Source organism: Rhincodon typus, chromosome 7 (genome assembly GCF_021869965.1).
Source record: "Rhincodon typus isolate 14 chromosome 7, sRhiTyp1.1, whole genome shotgun sequence".
Classification (NCBI taxonomy): Eukaryota; Metazoa; Chordata; class Chondrichthyes; order Orectolobiformes; family Rhincodontidae; genus Rhincodon; species Rhincodon typus.
The window spans coordinates 25,782,822-25,805,168 of record NC_063338.1 but is presented as its reverse complement, the minus strand read 5'-3'; the positions used below and the strand labels follow the sequence as shown (position 1 = coordinate 25,805,168).

The 22,347-nt window shown below is 40.6% G+C and overlaps 1 protein-coding gene across 1 annotated transcript in view; it reads right to left on the bottom strand.

The window, feature by feature from the left end:
• rab5b (RAB5B, member RAS oncogene family) overlaps nucleotides 1–21,268 on the bottom strand; it is a 54,374-nt gene extending 33,106 nt beyond the window's left edge. Inside the window, exon 1 of the mRNA XM_020513585.2 lies at nucleotides 21,106–21,268. The gene's annotated coding sequence lies outside the window, so the exon portion shown is untranslated. The remainder of the gene's footprint in view (nucleotides 1–21,105) is intronic.
• Nucleotides 21,269–22,347: the final 1,079 nt, after the last annotated feature.

Below are 22,347 nucleotides of genomic sequence, written 5' to 3'. Positions count from 1 at the left end.
TGAAATAAAAAGTTTGGATACTTGGTTACTTGTATTGATTTACATCTGGCGGCATTGCATTCAATCCCTACATTCAAGTTTAGCTTTGCTTGATGACGTTAACAACTTGATGTTGTGAAACATTTCAAGGTGCCACAAGGAATATCAAACAAAAGGTGACACTTAAGTAATTTCAGGAGATATTAGGGTAATGAAAGTGGTGAGTTTTGATGAGTGTCTTAAAGGAAGAAAGCAGGGTGATCAACCCTCTCTATTTTAGGCAGACGAGTTCAGGAAAGACACAACATTAACACAAGTGTTTTCAGAAAACATACAACACCAACACTGCCACTTCCAGGAATGGAAGGTTGCTCTAAGGTTCTAATTATAATCTGATTGCACTGTTGGATAGGTGGAATGGATTGTCCTGCTTTTTATTATTCACAACATTTCCTTATAAGATGCCATTTGTTCTGGATTTCTTGTGCAGTTATGCTTCTGGAACCTTTGTTTATTACACATATGCTGCCACAATGTATCCCATTCCTGCCTGGGATTGAACCAGTGCTAAAATAAGCATGGAGGAATAGTACTATCAGACCTGCGGTGCCAGGCTTTTTTTTTTATTCAATGGCAGCGCAGCACTTAAGGTAAGGATCTGTGACCCAAGGGGCTTCTAGAAACAGCAATCCTAAGCCGGATGGGCAGAGAAACATACTGTAACAAAAGAAGCTCACTATCAATCTGCAGAGGTATCCAGCATTCCCAAGACAGGAAGCTCCAACAATACAGGGATCTAGCTACTCCAAGATGCAGCACGACAGAAGGGGATTGGGACAGCACATTCACCATAACCTCTCCCTTCACTCCACACAAATCAATGTGGATGTCTCATCATCCCCATCCTATGAAGCATCCCTTATTTTCTGTCCCTCAAAATTGGTCATTCTGGAGGAAATCGAGGTACAGACACATCAGATTTAGCCAGGAAAATGAAAATAGAGGGAAATGAAAAGTTTGCAGCCTTAGTAGCTAAAGTCACAGCAACCCAATGGTACACTATAAAACTCAGGGTGCATAAAAGACCAGAACTGGAAGTGCGCAGACAGATTAGATAGATGCAGGCTGGAAGAAAGATAGGAATCACAGAGGTAATTGAAAACAATAAGTTTCCAATCTTCTCCCACCACATCAGACAGTACAATCGGATCATAATTAGAACCTTATAGCCCAGAATGAAAACCATTCAGTCGACCATTCCAAAAGTGGTAGTGGTCCTGATGTTTTCTGAAAGCATTTATGTTAATGCTGTGTCTTTTCTAACTTGTCTGCCTGACAATGATTAGATCAAATTACACACTACAGAGAACTTGTACTTCTTTACAGAAGATCGTGTCAAATTACACATACTGGACAAAGTGTTCGCCCTCCCACTTCCTGTTGGTGAAATTAAGAGATTTTCTACTTTGGTCATGAAAGCAGATGCAGTCATCTTGAAAAGAGCTACTCAATTAGTCCCATTCCTCTCTCTTCTTCCCACTGTCCGTCAACATTCTCCCTTTCAAGTATATTGCCAATTCCCTTATGAAACTTAATATTAAATTGTAAGTAGCAATAAGTTGGTAGATCAGATCATTCAAGATCATAACATGCTGCATTAAGAAATCCCTCCATCTCACTTCTGGCTCTTTTGTGAATTACACCGAATCTATTTCCTCTAGTTACCAACCCCTTTGTCAATGCAAGTAGTTTCATTTTATTTATTGTGTCAAAGCCCCAAGTCTGCTCTACTGCAAGGAGAAAAATTCCAGATTCATACCTCACTGACAGAGCTTCCTTGTCCCTGGTACGATTCTAGTAAAAGCAAAAGTACTGTAGATGCTGAAACTTGAAATAAAAACCAAGCGCTGAAATACACATCAGAGCTGGCAGATTTATGGTGAGAAAAACAAAGCTTGTGCCAAGTCTCATCTATATGACCAGCTGAGAATTTCCTACATTTCCTGTTTTTATTTCACCATTCTAGTAAATCGCCTTTGCCTCTTCAAGGCCTTGACATCTTTTTAAAGTGTGAAGTTTAAAATGGGACACAATGCTCCAACTGAGGCCAAACAAGCAATTTATAATGTTTTAGCATATTTTTCTTGCTATTGTACATGATGGTTCTATTCCTAACATCAACATTTTATTGACACTTGCTCTGACATCTTCAAAGATTTCTGTAGGTTAACCTATGATCACGTAAACCTTTAAAAATTGTGCAATTTAGTTTATATTGTCGGATGTGTACTCACAATGTTAAGCATTCAGATTTGAAGCCCTAACACAAACAACCTTAAATAAAAGGACTACCAAAATTGTAAAAGTATAAATTGCTAAGAGTTGGAAACTTAAAGTAAATGTTGTTGGAAACTGCAGACTCTACAGCTCCATCATGAAATTCAGAAATCCTCCTAGAGTATCGCATAACTAAAATTTCTTCCAGAAGAAGAAAACCTACATTTGTATAACCTCACGAGATCCCAAAACAATTTAAAACCAATTAAATACTTTAGAATAGTCACTGATGTAATGAAGGAACTCAGCAACCAATTAATTCATTGCAAAGTCCCACTAACAGCACTGAGATAATGACAAGATAATCTTTAAAAATTGATTGAGGGATAATTATTGGCTAGAACATTACGAACAGCTCTTCTGCTCTTTCTCCCCCAAATGCTTTTACATCTCCTGAGCGGCAAGCACGGATTTTATGAAAACCCAACACTTTCAATAAGCTACTGCCATTCTTCAATATGTGAAATAAACAGTAAGATTACTCAGTTACTTTTATTTTTAAAGTTGGATGTCAAACAAACGACTGTTCAGAACCATGTTGGCATCATAATTTAGCAAGACATATGACACCTTCTAGTCTTTGCCAGAACTTCAACATTATTTTTGACAAAGCTGTCCACAAATCAGATATTCTGGATGACTCTTGTGTTGCTCTGCAACTTACGCGTTGTACAAAAGTGTTGAAAGCTTGTGTTCCTTTTGAACCCAAGACTGAATGTTGACAGTCAGTGGACAACAAAGTATTAATCTTTTTATACAAAATTTAGTTTTGTCTGGAGATAGCATTTACCTAAAATCTACATTTTAAATTCTAAAATTCCCAGCCTTCAGCAGAGCTTTAACAACTCCACTGGAAGAGCAGCTGGGCTTCAGTAATTAAATCAGCAGCTGAAACTAGTGCTTTCGATAAGCCTTTTGTTAGGAGCATACAAACTCAGTCAACTTTATCTATAAACTATATATAATTATAATCTTTCAGAGTTCCTTAGATACAGGAGTCATTCCTCTGAAATGGAAAATTACACATCACTCCACTTTTTAACAAGGGCAAAAGAGGAAAATCAGAGACTTACAGACCAGTTAGCCTAACAACTGTGGTGGGGAAATTGTTGGAGCAAAATCAAGGACGGGGTAACTGAACACTTTGAAAAATTCTATTTATCAGTGAGTGTCAACATGGATTTATGACAGGTAGGTCATGTCTATCAAATCCTTATAATTTTTTGAAGAGGTGACTAAGTGAACAAGGGAGTGTCTATGGAGGCTGTTTATCTGGACTTCCAGAAGGCATTCGCAAAAGTCCTACATCAGAGACTGTTAACTAAGGTATGGAATTGAGAGCAAATTACTAACATGGCTGGGAAATTGGTTGAGTGGCAGGCGACAAAATGTAGGTATTGGGCAGGTACTCAAATTGGCAGGATTTGACTAGTGGTGTCCCATAAAGATCCATGTTAGGGCCTCAATTATTCACATTATGTATTGACAGCTTGGATAATGGCATAGGAAATCATATATCCGAATTTTCCAGTCACACAAAGTTAGGCAGCACAAAATTACAAACAGATACTGATAGAGTAGGTGAATGGGCAAAACTATGGCAGATGAGTTCAATGTAACTAAGTGTGACTTTATCCATTTTAGACTGAGAAAGGATAGATCAGGGTACTTTCTAGATGGTATGAATTTAAATACAGTGGATGTCCAAAGACACTTGAGCAGGGTCCAGGCGCACAGATCTTTAACATGCCACAAACAAATGCTGAAAATAATTAAGAAAGCTAATGGAATGCCGGCCTTTATATCTGGAGGACTGGAGTACAAGGACACAGAAGTCATGCTCCAGCTATACAAACATTGTTTAAACCCCATTTGGAGTGCCGTGAGCAGATCTGGGTACCACCAGGAAGGATACATCAGCTTTGGACAGTGGACAACATAAGTTTACAAGAATAATATCTGGACTTCAGAAGTTGTTATGAGAGAGATTATACAAATTAGGCTTGTTTCCCTAGAATTTATAAGGTTTAGGAGCAATCTGATTGACATCTTCAAGATATTAACAGGAAAAGACAGGGTAGGTAAACTATTTCCACTGGTTGGAGATTCTAAAACTAGGGGCCATAGTTTGAGAATTAGGGTCAGACCATTCAGGAGAGATATTAGAATGGTAGAAGTTTGGAACTCTCTTCCACAAGTGGCAGAACCTGGAATGGCTAAGTTTCTATTAAGCTGACGTATTAAGGAATATGGGTCAAAGGCAGGTATTGAGTTAGGCCACAGATCAGCCATGATCTCGCTGAATGGAGGAATAGGCTCCAACGTCTGTATGGCGTACTCCTTTTCCTATGTTTATTCCGATTTATATTTGGGGTCACTATGGGTGAAAGTGAAAGAGGCTTTCCGCTTCCTTTACTTTTCCTTGCATTTTCAGCCTTCAAGATTTGGTTCTTACTCTGCTACAGGAGAAGTAGTTAGTTGTTTGACTAGATTTAGCAAATGACTACTGTTTATTCTATTCCTAAAGTTCAAAATAGTATAGCAACTGCTGGTAATAAAACACGTAGAAACTTAAGTAAACATGTAATTGAATAAAATAATTAACTTTTAAGTTAAACATGTTAAGGATAGTGGGATGGGTGAAGTGTCACAGTTGCAGCACATGGGAGCTCCAGGATGCCAGTTTGATCCAGGACAAACATGTCTGAACTAAGTATTTGAATTCTGAGCAACTTCAGTTAGTTTGACCTGGAGGCTAAACTACAACAAATCAAGGAGCAGAAGGTTACCTGGATGTGTTGTACCAGGTGGTAGTCACGTGTCTTAAGATAGTGTCTTCTGATTTGGTCAGTGTTCAGGGATGGGACAGTATGACTACAAGTGAGGCAGGTCAAGGACCCACAAGGCAGAGCCTTAGTCTTTGCAATTGCACGGCAGGTATAAGGTTCTTTCAGCTTGCATGGATGACAGTTGGGGTTGCAGTGACTACTAATTGACCACAGTACTGTGGTACAGGAAAATCCGAAGGAATGTAGTAGTGGTAGGGGACAGTACAGTCCAAGGAATTGACTCAATTTTCTGCTAAGAACAAAAGTCCTAGAATGAGGTTTCAGACATCTGCTCGGGGCTGGAGGGGAACTTGCAGTGGTAGGGAAAGATCAAGTTGTCATGGTCCACGTGGGCACCAATGACATAGGCCAGACAAAGGTTATGCATATTCAGCATGAGGAGCTAGGCACCAAACTAAACACAACCTCAAAGATCATAATATCTTTGCCACTTTTCACATGGATCAGATAATAACCAAAGAGTAAATTAGATTAGAGAAATAAAACGCACAGCTCGAAGACTCATGTGGCAAAAGTGGGTTCCCTTTCATGGGGCAGTGGCACCAGTTTTGGGGCAAGTTAGATCTATACCATTATGGCATCTCCAACTGAACCTCTGTTGGGGCCGGTGTTCTTGCAAGTCACATAACTAGGGAAGTAAGGAAGATTTGAAACTAACTAGTAGGGATATGGAATCAAATTTAAGATGATGTAGAAAATCAAACAGTAGAGACAAGGCAACAAGAAAGGGTTAATGTGGGAAGTGATAAGCAGACCACGACAGGAAGAAACAGTATAAATCTGGGTATTAATCAACAGATAAATCAAGATGCTATAAAAAGAATAAAACAATAAAAGTAAAGACACTGATCTGAATGCATGTAGCATTCTAAACAACACAGATGAACTGACAGCACAAAAGAAATAAACTTGTTTGATTTGGCAGTCATTATCGAAAAAATGGCTGCAAGATGACATGGATTGGTACGTGAATTCTGAAATGTCTAGATCATATGGGAAGGACAGGAAACTCAGAAGGTTGAGTGGGGCTCTGTTAGTTAATGATAGCATTAATATAGGGAGGGCTGACCCAAGTGCAGTAGACCAAGATAAAGAAAGAGTCTGGAGTAGAGATGACAAATGATTAAGACAGGAGCTCACTTGAGGATGTTACGTACAGGGTCCCCAATAATAATCTCATGGTAAGGTACAGCATTAAAAAAAGGAGCTTGTCAGAAAGGCACAATCTGCATGGGAGATTTTAATCAACATGTCAAGTGAGCAGGTCAGATGGGCAAAGGTAGCCTAGATGAAAGGTTCATACAAAGTTTTCAGGATAGTTTCTTAGAACAACATATTCTGGAGCCAACCAAAAAGTGAGTTATACTTGATATGACCCTGTGCAATGAAACAGGATAAATGAATCATCTCATAATGAAGACTCTCCATAGTAGCAACAGGCATAATAAGATTGAATTTTATATACAGTTCATAGTAGGATGGAGTTGGTCTAGGACTATATTTTCAAAATTTAAATAAAGACAATGAAGACAGAGTTGACTAATGTGATCTGACGAATTAGGTTAAAAGATAGCTCAATACAGAGATATAGTGGCAGATACTAAAAGGGTTATTTCACAATATGTAGAATGGCTACATTTCAATGTCGGAGAAAATTCTGAAGGCATGGATCCAAGTCTGTGGTTAACTAGAAAGACTAAAAATTGTATCCAACATAAAAAAAAATTGTGCCAAGGTAGATGGCAGGTCAGATGATTGGACAGAATATAGAAAAGCAAAGGATGAATAAACTATTAATGAGAAGGGGGAAATTAGAGTGCACGAGAAAGCTAGGCAGAAACATAAAATCAGATAAGAGTTTCTATAAATAATTAAAGTCAATAAAGTGAACATTGGTTCTTTGAAAGCAAGTTTCCAGCATTAATAATGGAAAATAAAAAAAAGATGGCAGATGAAGTGGACAGGTATTTTGCATCAGACTTCACTATGCAAAATACGAAAAATATATCCTCGTATCGACAGATACGTGAATCAAGAAAAGGGATGGAAGAACTCAGGAACATTACAATCACCCAGAAGTGGTACAGAGTAAATGGTTGAAACTGCAGCTAACAAGTACCCAGGTCTTGACACACTTTGTCCTAAGGTCTTCAAAGAAGTGGCTGTTAATATACTTGATACATTGGTTTCAATTTACCAAAATTCACTAGATTCAGGGACGGTCCCATTAGAAGATAGCGAATAAAGGGATTTGCATTGACCAAAGAGAAAGACAAAGTTGTAAAGTACACACTTATCATTTGTCATAGGGAAAACAATAGAAGCTTTTCTAAAGAAGTAATAGTGAGGCAGGGAGAAGTTCAAGGCAATCAGGCAAAGTCAACATGTTTTTGTGAAGGAGAAATCATGTTTAACCAATCTACTGAGCTCTTTGAGGAAGTAACACGCCATGGATAGAACACAGAAAGAACACAGAACAGTACAGCACAGCCCTTCAGCCCTCTATGTTGTGCCGACCCATTATCCTAGATAATAGGGAACCTGTGGATGCGATGTACTTGCATTTCCAGAAAGTTTTTGATAAAGTGCCTCAAAGACGGTTGCAGAAAATACAAGATTATGGTGCAAGGGTGGCATACTGGCATAGACAGAAGATTCTTTGTTTCATGCTAGCCAATCAGTATACATAAATGGGTCTTTTTCAGGTTGGCAAGATGTCAGCAGTGCACCAGAGGAATGCGTGCTGGAACCTCAACTGTTTACAATTTATAGAATTTACTTTGACGAATAGCCATAAGCTTTGGTTTACAATTTTGAGAGGGCAAGTTGCAAAAAGGATATTAGGAGGCTACAAAAAGATGTAGGATAACAAGGTGTAGAGCTGGATAAACACAGCAGGCCAAGCAGCATCAGAGGAGCAGGAAGGTTGACGTTTCAGGCCTAGACCCTTCTTCAGAAATGGGGGGGGGGAAGGGGGATCTGAAATAAAAAGGGAGGGGGGGGGGGAGGTGGATAGAAGATGGATAGAAGAGAAGATAGGTGGAGAGGAGACAGACAGGTCAAAGAGGCGGGGATGGAGCCAGTAAAGGTGAGTGTAGGTGGGGAGGTAGGGAGGAGATAGCTCAGTCCAGGGAGGACGGACAGGTCAAGGGGGCGGGATAAGGTTAGTAGATAGGAGATGGGGGTGGGGCTTGAGGTGGGAGGAGGGGATAGGTGGAAGGACAGGTTAGGGAGGCAGGGATGAGTTGGGCTGGTTTTGGGATGCGGTAGGGGATGGGGAGATTTTGAAGCTTGTGAAGTCCACATTGATACCATTGGGCTGCAGGGTTCCCAAGCGGAATATGAGTTGCTGTTCCTGCAACCTTCGGGTAGCATCGTTGTGGCACTGCAGGAGGCCCAGGATGGACACGTCGTCTGAGGAATGGGAGGGGGAGTTGAAATGGTTTGCGGCTGGGAGGTGCAGTTGTTTAGTGCAAACCGAGCGTAGGTGTTCTGCAAAGCGGTCCCCAAGCCTCCACTTGGTTTTCCCGATGTAGAGGAGGCCACAACGAGAACAGCGGATGCAGTATAACACATTAGCAGATGTGCAGGTGAACATCTGCTTGATGTGGAAAGTCTTCTTGGGGCCTGGGATGGGGGTTAGGGGGGAGGTGTAGGGGCAGGTGTAGCACTTCCTGCGGTTGCAGGGAAAAGTGCTGGGTGTGGTGGGGCTGGAGGGGAGTGTGGAGCGGACAAGGGAGTCACGGAGAGAGTGGTCCCTCCTGAAAGCAGATAAGGGTGGGTAGGGAAAAATGTCTTTGGTGGTGGGGTCCGATTGCAGATGGCGGAAGTGTCGGAGGATGATGCATTGGATCCGGAGGTTGGTGGGGTGGTATGTGAGGACAAGGGGGATTCTGTTTTGGTTGTTATTGCGGGAAGGGGGTGTGAGGGATGAGTTGCGGGAAATGCGGGAGACATGGTCGAGGGCGTTCTCGACCACTAACGGGGGGGAAAGAGTTGTGGTCCTTGAAAAACGAGGACATGTGAGATGTCCGGGAGTGGAATGCCTCATCCTGGGAGCAGATGCGGCGGAGGCGAAGGAAATGGGAATAGGGGATGGCATTTTTGCAGGAAGGTGGGTGGGAGGAGGTGTATTCTAGGTAGCTGTGGGAGTTGGTGGGCTTGAAATGGATATCGGTTTCTAGGTGGTTGCCAGAGATGGAGACAGAGAGGTCCAGGAAGGAGAGAGAGGTATTAGAGATGGTCCAGGTGAACTTGAGGCTGGGGTGGAAGGTGTTGGTGAAGTGGATGAACTGTTCGAGCTCCTCGTGGGAGCACGAGGCGGTGCCGATACAGTCATCAATGTAACGGAGGAAGAGGTGGGGTTTAGGGCCGGTGTAGGTATAGAAGAGGGATTGTTCCACGTAACCTACAAAGAGGCAGGCATAGCTTGGGCCCATGCGGGTACCCATGGCCACCCCCTTTGTCTGTAGGAAGTGGGAGGAACTGAAAGAGAAGTTGTTGAGTGTGAGGACAAGTTCGGCTAAGCGGATGAGGGTGTCAGTGGAGGGGGACTGGTCGGGCCTGCGGGACAGGAAGAAGCCGAGGGCCTTTAGGCCATCTGTATGGGGAATGCAGGTGTATAGGGACTGGATGTCCATGGTAAAGATGAGGTGTTGGGGACCGGGGAATTGGAAGTTCTGGAGGAGGTGGAGGGCGTGGGTGGTGTCATGGACGTAGGTAGGGAGTTCCTGGACAAAAGGGGATAAAATGGAGTTGAGATTTAATGGACTACAAAAAGATGTAGATTGGTTCTTGGTTAACTTAGTCAGCAAAGGTGTAGCAAATGGGACTATAATGTTTAAAATGTGAAACTGTCCATTTTGACAGGAAGCATAAAGAGGTACATTATATAAGTAGTGAGAGCATGTAGATCTCTGAGTTAGAGGATTGATGTCCGAGTTTATGAATCACAAAATGGTACTATGCAGGTACAGCAAAGTAAGCATGGAAACTAATTGCAAGTTATCATTAATTGTGAGGGTAATTGGATAAAAAATTAAAAGTATAACCTCTCTACATCCTGCAGTACTGCACATAGTATTGATTTCCTTATTTACGGAAGAACGTACATGTGGTGGAAGCATTCAGAGAAGCTTTGTCAGACTCATTCCTGGAAACAAGAGAACTGTCTTGTGAAGAAAGGTTAGACAGGCTACATTTTTATCTATTATTCTCCAAACCTCCAAGAGGCAGCTTGACTGAATCATTTAAGATATTCAGGGGTCTTGATAGGATAGCTTTGAAGAAGAGCCATAAGCTTTGGTTAACAGTTTTGAGAGGACAAGTTGCAAAAAGGATATTAGGAGGCTACAAAAAGATGTAGATTGGTTCTTGGTTAACTGAGTCAGCAAAGGTTTAGCAAATGGGACTACAATGTGGAAAATGTGAAACTGCTTAATCATGACTGTGAAAAATTCTCAGAATAGGTGAGAAGGTGGATTTGACATTACGACAGATCAGCCATGATCTAATGAAATGACAGAGCAGGCTCGAGAGGCCAAATGGGCCTACTCTAGTTCCTTGCTCACTTGTTTTTGATGTTATAATCTGAAAGTTACATTCATGAAAAAAAAGAAAATTTCTTTAAAACATCACAACTGAAAGGCTTGAGGCAAGGATCCAGGAATAAAAGCACTGGATTGAAAGTAAAAGAAACCTCACTTTTATTTTAGTCTTTCAGGATTTACATCACAGAAAAAAGATTAGCCAAAAACATATGAAAATTAGTAAAAGGTAACTGCATTATAAGGTTAACTACATTAATCTAGGAATTATAACTGCATAAAAAGATTCATTAAAACATTTTCCATCTGTGCAATAGGTCACGTAATTTAAAGAACATGGTGTTTCCAACATCTTACCTAAAAATAACAAGGTACTTTATATTATAGCAATAAACATTTTGGCAAATACCACAGCACTTGGGGATCTCAAAAATAGGAAAAATATATATAAAGGACCACAGCAGATTCATGCTTTGAAATAAAAGACAACTGAATAAAATCTGAACAAGTTCAACAAGTGGATTAAAATTCTATGTAGAAATGAATTACAAATTATAAACAGAAATCTCTCTTTATTAACCAAAGCACCACAAGGAAACATAACAATGCAATTAGAGAAGTTGCTGGAAAAGCTCAGCAGGTCTGGCAGCATCCGTGGGGAAAAAAAAAATCAGAGTTAACGTTTCAGGTCCGGTGACCCTTCCTCAGGGTGTTCCGAGAAAGGGTCACTGGACCCGAAACGTTAACTTTGATTTTTTTTCTCCACAGATGCGGACAGACCTGCTGAGCTTTTCCAACAACTTCGGTTTTGTTCCTGATTCATAAAAACCGAAAGAACTGCGGATGCTAACACTGCAATTAGCCCCTGTTACAGGATTCAAGCAATCATTGCTGATCTGCAACCCAAATCCATTTAGTCCTTTGTCCATGTCCTTCAATACCTTTGATTAGCAAAAAGGCTATCAACATCGGATTTAAAGTTAATGATTGGCTAGCATCAATTGAAGTCTGTGGAAGAAAGCTCTCCATTTCTACCAAATTGTGCGTAGAAGTGTTAACTAATTTCATTCCAGAAAGCTCTGGCTCTAACTGTTTAAAAACTGTTCCTAATCCCAGATGCACCAACCAGGAAAAATAATTTCCATCTACCCTGTATGTTCTCCTTAATATTATTAATTTGATCAAATTGCCACTCAGCATTCTATACTTCAAAAGACACACTTCTATTTGCTTTCTCTCTTGGTAAACAAGCTGTACACCCTCCATAGCCAATGCATTCTTCCTATGATTTGGTGCATAAAGTTACTCACTGTGTAGCAGCTGTCCAGAATTTTGAATCTCCATTGTTTCTGGGTTTTCACCACTTGGAAAGCTCTTTTTTCAAGGTTCAAATGGGAACACCTCACTTTCATCTGCACTGAAATCCATTTGCCACAGTTTTGTCTTTTCAGTTAATCGATAGCTCTTTCTAATGTAATGTTTGCATCTACATTGCTAACAACACCACCTGTTTTCTTTTAATAGCAAACTGCACATCATCACATTTTAAAGGCCTTATCAAAAGCAGCAAAGACTGAAGTCTGAGAATTGGCAACCTTTTTAATAGCAGTTGGAAGTGATGAGTATCATTAAGCATACAGTGAGGAACAAAAAAGGGGAAAAATGGGCAAACTTTCCCAACAATTTGGCATGCTGAACTAATCTTTAAGGAACAGGATATCTGGTTTAGTCTTTGGTTTAAATTAATGACTTTTAACCAGATCCAACAGTCCCATAGACTGTCCAGGAGCTGCCACCATCATAGAATCTTACCACAAACAAGTTCGTACTTTAGGTGAAAATCCAGAAGGAAGCAAATCAGGATGATCTGGATCATTTGAACTTTAATGTTTTTCTCCACTTTTTAAAGTACTATCTTAGGAGATTGTTCATAATGTGTTCATAGCATTTAGTTTATACTTAAAGGGCTTCAGGAATGTGCATGAGAACGAGCAAGGTTTTCACTTGTTCATTACTCAATGGCCCCTAAACAGGTGTGTTCACATTAGGCAACATCAAGTCAATATCAGTTCCAATCAAGTAGCTTTCAGATCATTATCTAGCTTAAAGTAAGCATATTGATCTTGTCTTGAACAGGAAGTGTATTTCTTAACCGCCATCACCACCTTTATCTATATCTTGACCGGACATACGATTGTACCTCCATTACACAGCCCAAATTTCATTCTAAGAATAGACAATTTGTGCATGAAGGGGTTTGTCCTAAACCCACCACTTAATCATTTATTTTTATTTCTATTAGTTCACAGGACGTAGATGTCATTGGCTAAGTCAACATTTATTGTCCATCCCTAATTATCCTTAACAAGATATTAATAGATTCATAGAATCCTTACAGCGTGGAAACAGGCCCTTCGGCCCAACAAGTCCACACCGACCCTCAGAGCATGCCAACCAAGACCCATCCCCCTATAACCCACCAAAACTACACATCCCTGAACACTATGGGCAATTTAGCATGGCCAATCCACCTAGCTTGCACATCTTTGGACTGTGGGAGGAAACTAGAGCACCCAGAGGAAACCCACATGAGCCACTTTCTAGAAATGCAGTTGGCTTTTTTTGGGAGGAGCTCTAATCTGCTTTCATTTCAGTATTTGAATGGAATTGGCTTTTGTGGTCCAGTGGTAATGTCCCTACTGCTGAACCAGAAGGCCCAGGTTCAAACTTACCTGCTCCAGGAGGTATGTAATAACAAATCTGAATAGCCTAATTAAAAAATATCTAGTCTAGTTCAGATTTTGGTCAATAGTAACTGTCAAGATGTCAATAATGGACAAATCATCAATGGTAATGCCATTGATTATCAGGTCATGATAGTTTTGCATATTATCTCGCTGGAGACAGTCATTATGTGGCACTGTGAGGCACTAACCTGCCACTTATGAGCCCAACCTAAATATTATCCAGGTATTGCTGCAAATGGAAATCAGTTGTTTCAATTTGAGAGAGTTGAGTGCTGCTGAACATTGTACAATCAGACATCACTGCCACTGACTTTGTGATGCAGGGAAGGTTATTGATGAGGCAATTGAAGATGGCTGAGTCTAGCACACTAACTTGAGGAACTCCTGTAGGGATGTCCTGGGACTGAGACAATTGACATCCAACAACAACCATCCTCGTTTGTGCTAGCTAAGACTCCAACCTGTTTGGTGTTCAAATTTCTTTGTTTCTATTGAAGCAGTGCCCTGGATTTATTTTACCTGTTATATTTAATACATTGTGTATGTTTTATAAAATAGTCTCTATATATCAAAACTAAAGAATGCCCCATCTTTCCTCAAAATACAAACCACTGACACGTTAGTTTCATGGCTCTCTGGACTGTTTCCACAACCTGCAGGTTTTATTTACAAATTCACAAGCAAAAGTAAAAACAATATTCAGGGAGCAATCACAGCAAATAATTGTACAGTATTAGTGCGAAACCCAACTACCTACTGGATTTGTAGTAATTTGGCATTTATTTGTAGAGTGTTCTTCCAGTGATTTGGCAGTACATGCCAGGTCTATCACCTACAGGTGCTTTTAATTTCATCTTTAACTTTCCTAAACTATGCAAATGTTTACTTTACATTAATATTTAATATCCTGCATGTCATTCTATTGTATTTCACCTGTCACTGTCCTGCCAATTTTGAGTATTATCCGGATTACTTTCAGATCTCCTGTTGCTTCTCTAAACTCAACTGCCATTCTTTCCCTAAAGCAATTATAATCTTCAATTTACATGCAGCAGCTTCGTGAAACCAAACTGCCACTGTAGATTAGAACCCACTAAAGTTCCAGCAACGTCGAGTCAATCCCTTTCACTTACTGTTGATGTAGCCTAAATGAAGATATTAATTAAAATCCACATGTTGAATTGAGGGGTAAATCAACAAGACTATTGCCATTTAGATCACACCATACCTGTAGCTCAGCAAAAATGTGGGGTTTGGGTCAAGACAATATAAATTCTGTTGCTAATCTTTACCATAAAATTTCCAATTTCCAAAACTGCCCAGCTCATTAATGTCCATGTCCTTCACTTGTTGTTCAAAACACAATCAATCATTAATCAAACAAAAACTTGAAGATTACAGATTAAATATGTAATTTCGATCAAGGTGGCCAGACTTAACACTAAATATGGGTTCTTACATCTCTTTTCAGATGTACAATATTCGAATATAGGTTAAACAGTTTTAGCCAAATGGTCAAACTGGACTTAATATTAATGCATTGAAGTCTAAACAGAGGTCTAAATAACATGAATCGATCAATCAAGATTAAAAGCATGATTACTGAGGGGGCATTAGGACAATACCAAGCTATGCAACAACTGGTAAAGTTCAAATCCACTTATATACTGAAAGTTTCCCATTTGTCTGTATCATATGTGAAATGATTACACTTAAAAGGGCCAATGGATCTTTGGTACAAAAAAATAGTGATTGCTTGCTGGGAGTTGGAGCTGAACTGGACTTTTACTTTGCATCAAACCATCTAAACTGGAAACGATTCAATATCTGGCAGAAATACTACTTACAGATGATGACGACAGCAGCTGATTTAAAAAACGTTAAAGCACAATGCCTTCATCCGTACATAGATAATGGGCCAGGTTTCAACTTACAGGCTGCAAATACCACAAGGTTTACTCCATCTCCCATTCTTGCAAATGACAGTGAAAAGATCCAAAATTGTTCTCATGGGTGAAATTGTTTCTTCTGAAAGTTAGTTTATATCCTTTCATAGTGGTCAAAAAACGTACTCTTCAAACAAGTCTGACTTTGTTCTATCAATGGATAACGACAGAGATTCAAATGACTTGTACTCAAAAAAACTCAATCTGTGAGCACCAAGGTTCAACAGTTCTTGTACAGCTGGCTTCAGCATTTTAAGAGCTGTACAAGGCCCTTATAGTGCAGTGGTAGTGTAGGTTCAGGTCCAGGTCCAGGTCCACTGCTCTCGAGGTGTGTAACAACATCTCTGAACAGGTGATCAGAAAATATTTTTTAAGAGCTGTACATCAGTTATTAAGTCCTGAAATTGACTAGAATCACACTGTTGGCTGAAGACTTTTTAAGCATGGAACTAGAGACAAAAATAGAAAATGCTCAATCTTCTGGTTTGCAATTAGAAGTTTTTGTCAAAATAATAATCTTAATCAGCACTTTACATGGTGAACTATTTGAAGTACTTAAATAGGGCCAGAATTCCCTGTATGAGATTTACAATGCAATAGCCTTTCCTCAAAATCCCAATCCCAATCCCTCTCCATCTCCAGCCACCCCTCCCAACAGACAAACCTCTCCTCCTAATTCCCTCACTTCCCCCTCCTGTATCCCTCCTCAACCCCTACACCTCACATCATTCCTGCCCAAGCTCTCTTCCTCATAACTTCTCACATCCGACATCCATGACACCCAGCCTCCACTCGGAGTGCTAGGGAATGTAGCAATATTCCATCAAACAAAATCTACCAGTAATGAACATCAAGAACAGGTACATCATTTTGCAGATGCAAAGTAAAGCTTTATCTAAACTTCCACACTAATATAGCTTAACTACAGAGAAAACAAAACATTTTACATGTCACCAATGTGTCTTTTACATTCCAACACAGGGTCCTGGTTAGGCCACTTCTGGAATGCTGTGTTCAGTTCTGGTCTCCCTGCTCTAGGATGTTGTGAAACTTGAAAGGGTTTAGAAAAGATTTACAAGGACGTTGCCAGGGTTGGACTGTTTGAGCTATAGGGAGAGCCTGAACAGGTTGAGACTATTTTCCCTGGAGCAGAGGCTGAGAGGTGAACTTAGAGAAGTTTATAAAATCATGAGGGGCACAGATAGGTTGAATAGCCAAGGTCTTTTTCCCAGGGTAGTAGAGTCCAAAACTAGAGGGCATATCTTTAAGGTGAGAGGGGAAAGATTTAAAAGGGACCTAAGGGGCAACTTATTCACACAGAGGGTGGTGCATTATGGAATGAGCTGCCGGGGGAAATGGTGGAGGCTGGTACGATTACAAAATTTAAAAGGCATCTGGATGGGTATATGAATAGGAAGAGTTTAGAAGGATATAGGCCAATTGCTGTCAAATGGGACTAGATTAATTCAGGATATTTGGTCAGCATGGACAAGTTGGACTGAAGGGTCTATTTCCATGCTGTACTCTACTATGACTCTGCGTTATCTGCATAACCCCTGCAATAAATTGTGCATTTTGATATTTTTATGCTCCCAATTCATGTCCAATAATAATGATTGAAACCCAAACTTAATTTGCTTACAGCTGCCAAAGGGAAGACTTGTTTTCATCACTCTGGCCAAAAATGCACAAAAATAGTGTGCTAATCTAATGAGACACATTTCTTTTCCAAACTTGCTTCTTACCACACTGCTGACATTGAGACAATTTCATTAGGTATGGTTTTCATTAATTAAAAAATTGCTTTTTTAAGCAACTACTAAAACTCCAATAGGTATCTACAAAACCTCGATATACATGATGCTTATTCACAAGTTTTTTTAACACTGTCTTCCAAATGACTGGTTGCTCTGAAGTGGTAAAGTTGTGAGCAATGAGAAGGTAACACTGAAGTGTTTCACTTATACCATTCAAGAAAATGGTTCCAGAGATGAGATTCAGTTACATAGATTGGGACTGCTTTCTCTGGAGAAAAGAGGGGTGAGGGAAGGTTTGATACAGGTATTTAAAAATCATGAGAGATCTGAACCAAGTAGATTGAGTAAAATTCTTCCCACTGGAAGGGGATTGATGCCATTTGCAACTCTGTTATCCTATTCTCATTTTTCCATGCACCTTGTCAGTTAATCACATCAGCTTTCAAGAATCTTCCCTGCTGTTTTCTCTTCCATACTTGCTTAAATATTGTTTGATTTCTCACAACCCTGACAATACTTTAATCATTAACATCAAAGTTAACTCAGATTCTCTCTCCACAGGTGCTGCCTAACACTTATTTCCAAAAGTTACTGTTTTAATTCAGATTTGCTAAATCCACAGCATTTTGCTTTAATATTGATTCAATGAGGCTAGTTATCTTTGAAGATACAGTGGAATGTTAGTAAGGATGAGATCAAATGTGTGCAAGGGCATCCATGTAACTTCATCTTATGAACTTGCTGTTCAGTTACATAGTAACCATGATAGAGATATCAGTACTTCATTCCAATCCATATTCCCAGCTAAAGGATAATTTAAAAACACACAAACTACACAAAAATTAAATAGGGTTGTGATCCTAACAGAAGTTTGATTCTGCATACTTCAGTTCTATTTTTAAATTTTTGTACCTTACAGTCGTATTCCATTAGCAGAAAACATTTTGTTTTTACATATTTATATTTGAATGCCTCTATAAAAGTAACTATACAAATATTACTCAACAGTCTCCTCACATGCACGCTTTGATGTCCTAGCCCCTAACAAAACCATAACTCTGACCTTGACTGTTGACCCATTATGGCCCACATCTAGGATCACTTAAATAAGGGATGCAGAATGTGTCAGCCATCCATTGCCAAATATGGCTGGACTACTTGAAACACCATCATCAGGTCTTGCTTGCATCTGTTAAAATTGTAATGCAAAGATGATCCTGACTTCTTTTCCTGACACAAAAAGGTTATCTTAAGTCCTTCTGCCCTGTCTCCTACATCCTCACTCCATCAATGAGTGTAAGGAGCTCAGTAACTTTGCCATAAAGACAGAGACAATCACCTCTGAATCCTCCCTTCTACTAGTACATTAATGCTCCCCCCACCTTAACTCTAACTTTTAATCTCTCTCTAATCTCTCCATTTGCCATCATGTCCTCTCTGTGACCGTCTTTTCCATGTTGAACCAACTTCTGGCCCTTCAATTCTAATCCCATAAAAGACTGATTACACAATTCCCCTTCTGATACTTATGTTAGTCAATATTGTAAATGGTTCTCTCACTTCATGTGTGCACCCTTGTTCCTTTAAATCTACCATAATCTCAATTTTACTCAAATCTATTCTTTGATCCCATCATTCTTCTAAGATTAACATACCCTCTCCAAAGTCCTTGAACATGCTGGTACCTCCAAAGTGGTTTTCCATCTTCATTGCAACCAGGTTTCTATCCTTATCATGGTACTGAAACAAAGTCACAATTGACATCCTGTGACCGTGATTAAAGGTCAAGAGGGATGAGGGATGAGGAGGCAAAGTTTCCCTGTCTGCAGCTTTTGACATATCTGATCACACCACCCTCCTCCAAAACCTCTCTTATGTGGTTCCATTCTTATCTAATTGTAACTAATCATTAGCTGTGACCACTCTTCCTATTCTCATGTCCCCAGAGGGTCTATCCTTGGGCCCCAACCATTTCTTGTCGACATACTGCCTTCCCAATGACATCATTACGGGCTTTCAAAATGTTTGCATTTTTGTGGTTTTTCTAAAGTTAACTCGATTCACTTTTTGTAATATATTGTGATTTTTCACAATCAAGGAGTTATTTTTCAATAAATCAGAAATGCAAAATTAATTCACTTTTTTTGGAATACGTTTCTTTATTACTCAAGACAGGATTATTAGTGCTGAAAATGGCATCCAATCTCAGCATTATGCACTCTCTGGTCGTGTAGAATACAGTCAGATATACATACAAGTACTTTCAAATGCAAGCTTCAAAAATATCCTAACATGTCAATCACAAATATCCACTGGCCAATTTGGTGCCAAATTTAGAATAGATTTTATGTTTCAAGCCCATGCCTACTTAGAGTAAGACTGACCCTGCCAAGTCATTCCACAAAAGCCCGTAACTGACGATAGATGAAACAAATCACCCCATCAACTTAGGTGACTGAAATCACAAATGGTTTTCTGTCTGTCATCTTTCTACCCGAGGCAATGAAGTGCATCATGACAGCTTCTTCGTAAATAGGCAATTGAGGAGAAATATTTTTAAAAGATCAATTATTAATAAAGTTGATGTCATGTTTATGATTATGATTATCTTATCAACATTTAAATTTATGCATACAATCTCCTATATGGAATACTGCAGATCAGTCATGTTACTGGAGGTGCTGTCAAAAAGAGGCCAAGTATCAAGCGAAAGAGAAGGTAAGAAACATCATTTGAAAAAGAACCTTTGTCCTATTCCCAAATATAACTGCATCCATGTCAAAAGCAAGATTAAAACCCTAGGTCACCCTCAGTGCAATTATTCAAAAACAATAACAGCCAGTTACAGTTTGAGACTAAATTTCCTTGGTGTTCAGGAGAGTTAAAGCTACCTGAGAATTCTGTATTCACAGAATCCAACAGCTATAACAGACCTCTCAATGATGTTCCTTGTTGTAATTCCTCACATTATTATACAAAGACAAAAAAATCCTACCAGACCTTTAAAAGGTGGATATCCATGTGAAAATTTCACATTATGACTAACTAAACAATAAGTCATAATTAAGGGGACTAGGTTCACATACCCTATGCTTTTATTAACAAATCACGTCGAACTCATCTCCTTCTGCGTACAAGGACACGATGCTCTACAAAGGATCGCTCCTTAATGAAAATTATCCAACATAAACACCCCTGGTTTTTATCCAATGAAGTTCAATCATATACAAGTATAGGCAGATTTAATTATGCCACGTCTTAAAATACTATGTCAAAAACAACTGTTCCTTCTATCGATCTTATTTAGATCTTCGCGAAACATTTTGTAGGAAGCTACTTGTAAACTCTATGAGCATTAACTGTCTGGACCAACACCCACTCCACCAAAAACAAGCCCTGTCAAGTAATAGGATGGTGGGGAAACTCAAAACGACTTTGAACAATACTCGATGCAGTCACTGGAGCTGAAACAAAGCCATTACTGCACCCGCCACCGACCTCACTCACCCACAAAGCAGTTACGCACCAAAACAGACAACAAGCCGCCGACCCGGCAGCCTTTATACCCCCCGTCAACTGGTAAATGACAGGAACCCAGAAACTCCCGGGAGGAGGGAGAGGGTGTCAAATCACAAACCCTGAGCTGAACGGACAGGCCCCCCACCCCCAGAGCCAGGGAAATGTTTACTCCGGGGCCCGCTTGGGAAATCTCCCCGCATCCAGATGACAACCGGCGATCCGAGAGCGGGGCTGCTCTCCCTCTCCCCGTCTAATCTAGGCCGACGCCTCATACCCCCCACCCCCGGACGGTGGGTGGTGGGTGGTGGGGGTGGGGGCAGGGGCAGGCCAGGCCGAGCTCTACGCCTGCACCTAGATTGCCCGCTCTCCCCGGCACCAGGCCGAGCACCCCACCCGTACCTTACCCTACCCCGCTCTGCTCTTACCTGCTCCGTCCCCCCCCCGCGGGAGCCGCTCGACTCCTCACTGCCGCCCCACTCAGTTCGACAGCTGCCGCGGTGCCGGCAGTGTGTCCATCCGCCGCAAACAGTGCCCCTATTGTCCCGAGCGCTGCCTGCACCGTAACCGGGGGGGGGGGGGGGCGGAGCGGGGAGGGAGAGCTGCAGACTGCGCAGTGTCTGCATCTGACCACAACCCCTGCTTCAGTTATTTGTACCCCCTTCAGACCGACACCAACCGAGCTGGTTAAAAATTCCCTTCATTTCAATCTCTGTGACTCACTTCCACAGCCTGTCCAAACATCTACAAGACACGAGTCAAGAGTGTGATGGAATTCCACCTCCACCCGCTGCAGAAACACACCACCTGCAAGTTTATTTCCAAGTCACAAATACCATCTGCCTGACCTGGAACTAATTCGCTGTTCCTTCATTAAAATGGTTCAAAATCTTGGAATTTTGTCCCAACAGCATTGAGGGTGTACTGCCACTCCTGCATGGAGTGCAACACCCCAAGAAGGTCGCTCAACACCACTTTCTTAAGGGCAATTAAGGATGGGCAACAAATGCTAGCCTTACCAACAAAGTCAATGTCTCATGAATGAGATCTTTTTAAAAACTGGTTAATACTATTAACATTTTCAGAAGTAAAATACTGAAGATGTTGGAAATCAAATAAAAACACAACGGTAGGAATGTGAAGTGGATCAAGCCGCATCTGTGGAGAATCACAATGACAACCATAAAATCATTGTTAGGGCGGCACAGTGATTCAGTGGTTAGTTCTGCTACTTCATAGCATCCAGTACATGGGTTAAATTCCAACCTCAGGTGATTTGTGCGGAGTTTGTACATTCTTCCTGTGTCTGTGTGGGTTTCCTCCCACAGTTCAAAGATGTGCAGGCTAGGTGGATAACCATGGGAAATGCAGGGTTACAGAGTTAGGATAGGAGGATGGGTCTGAGTGGGATGCCCCCCAGAGGGTTGGTATGGACTTGATGGGCTGAATTGCCTGCTTCCATAAGAAGCAAGAGTAGGCTATCTGGCCCATCAAGCCTGCTCAGCCGTTCAATAGAATCATGGCTGATCTTTTCGTGGATTCAGTTCCACTTACCCACCCGCTCACTATAATCCTTAATTCCTTTACTGTTCAAAAATCTGTCTATCTTTGCCTTGAGGTAGCCTCAGCTGCTTCTCTGAGCAGGGAATTCTACAGATTCACAACCCTGT